Consider the following 8,996-nt stretch of genomic DNA (forward strand, 5'->3'; position numbering starts at 1 on the left):
AAGCACCTACTGCTTATCATTGGAGGCCAAAGTAGCGCAGAGGTTAGCATGACCGCGCATGATGCTAAACGCCAGGATTCAAATCCTGGCGAGAACATGCGCTGGTTATTCCCTCCAGAAGAACTAAGATGTCTTCTAGTTCCTACCGTTGAACTATACAGATCGCTTTAAAAAGCCCAATAACTTGCGAATGTTCACATCCGCTAAATCTGACAGGTTCTCGAAGAAATGAGAACCTAAAGTGGAACTCCTTCTGACTGCCAGTGCGGGACACACATAGTCTTTTCTTCTTCGATGTCCTCACAACTTCTGCAAGTCATGGCTGGCAACCTTCAGTCTGTCAGCATGTTTTCCGATTAGACAGTAACCTGTCGTGACATTGACACAATGACTGAGACGTCGGTTCTAGCCAATGACAGCAAAACGGTAGACCTCTTCAGGTTTAGATTAGGCCACATAGTTTTAGAATGCTCACAGCCCCCTCTTTGTGACCATCTATCATTCGTTGTCCTTCGGGTCTGGTCCTGAAAACTTAGCTTACATGTCGCTAGAGGCATACACACAGATTCCAGTATCTCTGGAATGTGTAGGGCAGTTAATAGTCTCGCAAGCTCGTCTGCTTTAGAATTCCCTGGGATATCTCTGTGGCCCTGCACCCAGAACAGGTGAATTTTAAACTGTTCAGCCATCTCGTTGAGAGATCTGCGACAGTCGAAAGAGGTTTTTGTGTTCAAAAATACGTTCTCTGGGGATTTAATGGCTGCCGGGCTGTCTGAGAAGATATTTATGCCAACCGTCATAATGACATTATATCTTAGCCATTTTACCGCTTTCTTAATTGCAAGGATCTCCGCTTGATACAAACTGTAGTGTTTGGGTTACCTTTTCGATTTGACCAGTTTTGGATCTTAAGAGTACACCCCAAAGCCCACCTGTATAGAAGTCTATGTAGCTTCGGTTACCAGGAATATCATAGTTCGAAATGGTTCTATCAGGAATAGTGGTTTTATCAAAAAGCAGCTCAGGTAGGTTGTAATTCACACTGCCTGGAACATCGGATATTGTATCAAGGACAGTGTCCATAGTCGCTACATAGCATTATATGCAATATATACCCAATGCATGACGCGCGGTCTAAACCCCCGGCTTTCGCCAATGGCTCTCTTGAAGGTGTATAGGGCAAGAGTTGCCTTTCTTGCCCTTTCAAAAATGTTGGATTTAAAGTTCAATTACCTGTCCAGCAAAACACCCAAGTATTTTGCGCTATCTGCAAATGAAACATTCTCTTCTCCCAAGGAGACAAGTGCCATTGTACGCAACTTGTATCTCCTGCTGAAAAGAGCTAACCCAGACCACTTTCGTTAGCCTTTTTTGCTGTGCTGGTACAGCTTCCTGAAGCATATCTCTAAGAGTGCTGGAAACTCTCCCCTAACCGCAGTAGCCACGTCATCAGCATACGCGACCACTTTTAGACCCTTTTTCTTCCAAAGACAATAATATATTGTTAATGGCTATATTCCAAAGTAGAGGAGACAGTACACCAGCTTGAGATATTCCTCTGCTGACCCATCTTATTAGATCCACAGATCCCAAGCCCGCCGTTATGCATATTTTAGTAAGTTATTAATAAACTTTCTTACGGTAGAGTTGATGCCTGGAAACTCCAATTCCTTCATGTCAAGCACCTTCAATGTCAAGAAATGTTTACATTGTATATTCTTTGACAGCCAGAGAATCTTCTATGTAGCCAACTAGGTTGTGAAGGGCTGTTTCAGTGGATTTGCCTTTAGTATATGCATGCTGCTGCCGTGACAGGCTATCTCCAGGGATCTTTGCCCTAAGATATGTTTCTATCAATCTCTAAAGAGTCTTCAGCAAAAAGGATGACAGACTAATAGGACACGAAAATCTTTCGCCTTCGTGTGTTAGGGTTTTCTTGCTTTCGGAATGAAAATGACCTTCGTGTCCCTCCATCCTACAGGTATATATGACATTCTGATACAAGCAGAGTATATCTCCCAAAGGATTTTCGGCTCAGACATAATTTCCCTAATAGCCTCCGACGAATGCATATCAGTGACAACCTCTTCTGGCGCCACATTGTGCGTTGGGGAATTTCCCAAGAAATGTGTATCAACGAGTAGTTCTAGTGTTTCCTCACTAGACATTGTCCATACATTCTCGGACTTCTGAATATACCCCACCGTAATGGGTCTCGAGGACAGGATCTTCCTCGGATGTATTGTATGTATGTAATTGGCATAGTTGGGTCCATAAAAAGCTAAAGCCCCCAAAAGCCAAAGGTAATGCTATTAAAACTAATAAAAAGACTAAAAGGCGATGAACCATCCAATTAACCTTAAATTATGATGGACGAGTATACTAATAAAATTAAATTTCTCGCTCCCGAAAAATAAAAAAAAACAACAACATGTAAGCAGCATCTGGCGGATGCTGAATACTTTTAACACCCAGTGTAGACATTTGAATTGTGTCATTAGCCCTTGCAAAATGTGTCAATTAAATATGGAAAATAAATTGATGCTAAAAATGCTTTGGCATGTAAATATTTGCAAAAAAAAAAAGAAAAAACAAAAAATTAAGATCAACCCAACAAAAAAAAATCTAAAAAATAAAAAAAAAATACAAAAAGTTCTAAAAATATCCCAAGATATATATACAATAGATTTGCGCAACAGTTTATGTATTAATTTCAACCACAAATTAAACATTCGGTTTGTAAATTCTATTTTTGTCTCAATGATAGCATGTTAAAACATTAAATGTTGTTAAATAATTGTTAAGATTTGTAAATTAATTTAAAGCATACAATACTACATAAAGTGCAACCATTACCCTAAATAATACTCAAAAACTCTTGAATGCAAAAGAGATTTAAAAAACAATACATATATATATATAGATAAGTTTAAAAATCGCATTCCCCCTTTCCCCATATACTCAAAGTAAAATTGTATTATTTGCATAACTCTCAAACAAAAAACAAAAAGAAAGCTTAAACAACAAAACATTTATATAAGAAAAATTAAACAATTCATATTATGTATGTATATGAAGATGAAAAAGAAGAAGAAAAAAACAAAACAACTTCCAAGACTTAGATAGTGTGCCAATAATTTAATGAAACAAAAACAAAATCGAAATGAAGCAAAGAAACAGAAATTAATTGTAATTTTCTCTTCTTCTCTTACTTCAACTTAATTTGTTTAAACAACATATCAAATGCTTCCTGTTTTTTACACATATGTCTATACTTTAAATTTAGTATAAATATGTCTTTTTGAAAAAGGTAAAATTAATTATACATCTCTATGAATATTACTATGAGTTATTGTAATAAATATTTTGTTTTATTTTATAACTAAAGTTCAAGTTGTTTTCTGCTATAATTATTTTATACCCCAAATGTCGTCGCTTTAAGTTATAACTGTGTTTTTTCTTATTATGATTGTTTACCTTTTTTGTTAATAGTTTAATTCGTAATTTAGTAAGGTATTGAAAAGCAAAATTATTCTATTTTGTCTATAGCCACAAATTGTATATGTAAAACAAAACAACAAAATATAAAGAACAAAAATAAAATCTTGAAAAAACAAACTATAATCATAAGAACGATTTTTTGCTAATATATTTAATGTTCGCTATTTTCAAAATATAAAAAAAAACAAAACTCCATAATATTTAAATAATAGCACTACAGTTATTATCTAAATACACAAGAAATATGAAAAACTATGATAAATAATAAACAAATATGATAAAAATACAAAAAACTACCAACTGAGTTGAATTATTTCCGCCATGAAACGATAGCAAACAGGTATGAGGTTTGTTTTACAGAGAAAAAAAATGTTGTATATATAGAAATGCAAATGCCAATTTGCCCACAAACATTCGCTAAAGAACAGTGGGGAGACTCCTCATCTCATCTTTAAGTGCTGTCCAATTGAAATTTTAGCTGATTGATAAGGGACCTGCTGTTATTAGTCGAGTCCAAACGGCGCACAGTGGAAGAAAATCGAAAAAGAAAAACAAAAAAGACATTAAGTTCGGCCGGGCCGAACTTTGGATACCCACCACCTCAGGTATATATGTAAACCTCCTTTCGTCACAATCCGATGAAAATTGGATAACTTATGCACCCAATGTCTGCCAATAAATATAATACACTGTTCAATTTTGACCCTTAACCAGCATATCGGTCTATATCTATTTTTACCATACTTGGGTCGAATGGCGGGTGGCCTAAAACTACTCACTGTTTGAAATTTCAGTGAAATTGGATAACAAGTAAAAGCGTGCTAAGTTCGGCCGGTCCGAATCTTATATACCCTCCACCATAAATCGCATTTGTCGAATTCTTTTCTCGGCATCTCTTCTTTAGGCAAAAAAAGGATAAAAGAAAAGATTTGCTCTGCTTTTAGAGCGATATCAAGATATGGTCCGGTTTGGTCCACAATTAAAGTATATGTTGGAGACCTGTGTAAAATGTCAGGCAATTAAAATAAGAATTGCGCCCTTTAGGGGCTCAAGAAGTAAAATAGAGAGATCGATTTATATGGGAGCTGTATCAGGCAATAGACCGATTCAGACCATAATAAACATGTATGTTGACGGTCATGAGAGGATCCGTCGTACAAAATTTCAGGAAAATCGGATAAGAATTGCGACATATAGAGACTCAAGAAGTCAAGATTCCAGATCGGTTTATATGGCAGCTATATCAGGTTATGAACCGATTTGAACCATACATGACGCAGTTGTTGGATATAATAACAAAACAATACGTGTAAAATTTCATTCCATTCGGATAAGAATTGCGCTCTCTAGAGGCTCAAGAAGTCAATACCCAAGATCGGTTTATATGGCAGCTATATCTGGTTATGGACCGATATAGCCCATTTACAATCCCAACTCACCTACACTAATAAGAAGTAATCGTGCAAAATTTCAAGCGGCTTGGTATACTACTTCGGACGGACGGACATGGCTCGTTCGATTTAAAATGTCATGACGATCAAGAATATATACACTTTATGGGGTCTTAGACGAATATTTCGAGGAGTTACAAACAGATTGACGAAATTAGTATATCCCCATCCTATGGTGGAGGGTATAAAAAATAATGCTTTTATGGGCTTCAGACCCTTTATCAGCAGATCGGTCTATATGTCAGCTATATCTAAATATAGTCCGATCTGAACCATATTTGGGTCGGATGTTGGTAGGCCTAAAACTACTCACTGTTTTAAATTTCAGCAAAATCGGTTAAAAAATAAAGCTTTTATGGGCTTCAGACCCTTTATCGGCAGATCGGTCTATATGCCAGCTATATCTAAATATAGTCCGATCTGAACCATACTTAGGTCAGATGTCGGGAGGCTTAAAATAACCCAATGTTTCAAATTTCAGCGAAATCGGATAAAATATTAAACTTTTATGGGCTTCAGACCCTCTATCGGCAGATCGGTCTATATGGCAGCTATATCTAAATATAGTCCGATCTGTTCCATATCTGGGTCCTATGTTAGGATGCCTAAAGCTACTCACTGTTTCAAATTTCAGCGAAATCGGGTAATAAATAAAGCTTTTATGGGCTTCAGACCCTTTATCGGGAGATCGGTCTATATGGTAGCTATGTCTAAATATAGTCCGATCTGAATCATATTTGGGTCAGATGCCGGGAGGCCTAAAACTACTCACTGTTTAAAGTTACAGCAAAATTGGATGAAAAATGAAGTTTTTATGGGCATTAGACCCTTTATCGGAAAATCGGTCTATATAGCAGCTATATCCAAATATGGTCCGATTTGGCCCGTTCATGAACTTAACCAGCGTGCATCAAAAAGACGTATCTCTGCCAAATTTTAGCTCAATATCTCAATTGTTGAAGCCTGTAGAGTGATTACAACAGACGGACGGACAGACACACGAACATCGTTAAATCGTCTTAGAATTTTACGACGATCCGAAATATATACACTTTGTAGGGTCGGAAATTGATATTTCGATGTGTTGCAAACGGAATGACTAAATGAATATACCCCATATCCTACGGTGATGGGTATAACTAGTAAAAACCATTAAGGAAGAGCAAACGTCGGGCGGTGCCGCCTGTGTAATACCCTACACCTACACTATAAGTACAATGTGGGAGCTACATCCGATTCTTAACCAATTTTGATGGACCTCGGCGAGCAAATATGTTCAAACTGTAATAACTACGGTTGACAAATGAAAACATTATTGCAAATTACCCAAAATCTTACGAACATATATATGGGAGCTATATCTAATTCTAAACCGATTTCGAGCAAACTTCTTAGTAGTCGTCGAGGAAAGCGTTGTGCAAAATTTTGGCAAGATTGGTCAAAAACAATGCGCTTGCAGTGGCTCTTGGGGTGAAAATCTGGCGATATACATATATGACAGCTATATCCAAATCAAATTCTTCCTCCAAATTTCGAGAGAAACGGTTAACAAATGAGCACTTTCTTGCAATATTTCTCAAAATCGGACGAACTATGGGAGCTATATCTAAATTTGAACCGATTACGAAAATCCTTCCTCCAAATTTCCAGAGAATCGGTTAAAATATGAGCACTTTCTTGCAACATTTCTCAAAACATATATATGGGAGATATATTGGGTTGCCCAAAAAGTAATTGCGGATTTTTTAAAAGAAAGTAAATGCATTTTTAATAAAACTTAGAATGAACTTTAATCAAATATACTTTTTTTACACTTTTTTTCTAAAGCAAGCTAAAAGTAACAGCTGATAACTGACAGAAGAAAGAATGCAATTACAGAGTCACAAGCTGTGAAAAAATTTGTCAACTCCGACTATATGAAAAATCCGCAATTACTTTTTGGGCAACCCAATATATGGACGAACATATATATGGAAGCTTTATCTAAATCTGAACCGATTTGAGCAAACTTCTCACATACTGTGGCAGTTGTCGAGGAAAGCGTTTTGCAACATTTTTTGGCAAGATGGGTCAATAAATGCGTTTGATGTGACTCTAGAAGTTAGAATCGGGCGATATACATATAAGACAGCTATATCTAAATCTGAACCAATTTCTATAAAATTCATTTAAAATGTCAAGAAGCAAGAAAAAATCCTTCCTGCCATATTTCGAGATAATCGATTAACAAATGACCATTTGATTGAAATATTACTGCAAATCGGACGAAATATATGTATGAGAGCTATGTATAAATCTGAACCGATTTCGAGAAAACTATGGATATTGTAAAAGTCGTCGAGGAATGCATTGTACAAAGTTTTGGCAAGATTGGTCAATTAATGCGCTTGCAGTGGCTCTAGGAGTGAAAATCGGGGTATATATGTATATATATGAGAGCTATATCGAAATCTGAACCGATTTCCATGAAATTCACCAGTAATGTCTTTAGAAAATCGTTACTGCCAAATTTCGAGAGAATCGGGTAACAAATGACCATTTTATTGCAGTTTTACTGCAAATCAGACGAACATTTATACGGGAGCTATATTCAAATCTGAACCGATTTCTCTGAATTTCAACTGTAATATCGGGAGTCATAAGAAAATTCCTCCTGCCAAATTTCGCGAGAATCGGTTAACAAATGACCATTTGATTGCATTATTACTGCAAATCGGACGAATATAGATATGGGAGCTATATCTAAATGTGAACCGATTTTTTCCAATTTCCATAGGCTTCGTCTCTAGCCCGAAAAACATGGCTGTACCAAATTTAAGAACAATCGGATGAAACTTGCTACCTGTAGTTTGTACACAAATTAACATGGACAGACAGACGGACATAGCTAAATCGAATCAGAAAGTGATTCTGAGTCAATCGGTATGCTTATCAATGGGTCTCTTCCTTCTGGATGTTACAAACAAATGCACTAAGTTATAATACCCTGTACCACAGTAGTGGTTTATCGCAGAGGTTAGCATGTTCGCCTATGACGCCGAACGCCTGGGTTCGAATCCTTGCGAGACCTTCAGAAAAAATGTTTAGCGGAGGTTTTCCCCTCCTAATGCCGTCTTCACCCAAGTGCCGGTATCTGTTAGACGCGAAAGCCGGGCAATGATAAGGGAAATACTCCAAAGTCTCATCATCTTCTCCGCATGCCCTACACATACTAACACTTGCCGCACCGATTTTACATAAGTGGGCTCGCAGTCCTATGTGTCCCGTTATGATACCAATAGCTATACTGACCTCCTTCTTGCTTCCTTTCAGTAATAGCCTCGTCTTCTCACGATCTGGATCCCCCTATAGGATTTTCGCCGTCCTAGCGACCGTTTCGCTGTTCCACAATGTTGCATGTGCATTCATCGCCCACTGCCATAACTCGGACTGCGTCGACCCAAAAGGCTTCGGGTTAACCAAGACTATCGCGGTATAATTGAAACGACGATAGGAAATCTGTAAGGAAGGGAAGAGGTATCCGATCGGATACCTAAGATGAACCTTTATGTAGAGTGCAAGGCACTGCTGCTAGCGGCACGCTCTTGGATTGACGGAACCGTAGCATTGCCATCTGGAAAGCATGTTACACGGATGGATCAAAGCTAGAGGACAGGGTGGGCTCGGGGGTTTACATTGAGAACCCAGGGACTGAGATCTGTTTTAGACCATAATACGGCCCTGCAGGCGGAGATCCGGTCTATCATGGAATGCGTGAGGTGGTGTGGTGCTAACGCAAGGACGTCGAGTAAAAACAAACCAGGACGGTAAGAGGTTAGCATGTCCGCCTATGACGCTGAAAGCCTGGGTTCGAATCCTGGCGAGACCATCAGAAAAATTTTCAGCAGTGGTTTTCCCCTACTAATGCTGGCAACATTTGTGAGGTACTATGCCATGTAGAACTTCTCTCCAAAGAGGTGTCGCACTGCGGCACGCCGTTCGGACTCGGCTATAAAATGGAGGCCCCTTATCATTGAGCTCAAAACTTGAATCGGACTGCACTCA

This window comes from Stomoxys calcitrans, chromosome 1, assembly GCF_963082655.1.
Source record: "Stomoxys calcitrans chromosome 1, idStoCalc2.1, whole genome shotgun sequence".
Lineage (NCBI taxonomy): Eukaryota > Metazoa > Arthropoda > Insecta > Diptera > Muscidae > Stomoxys > Stomoxys calcitrans.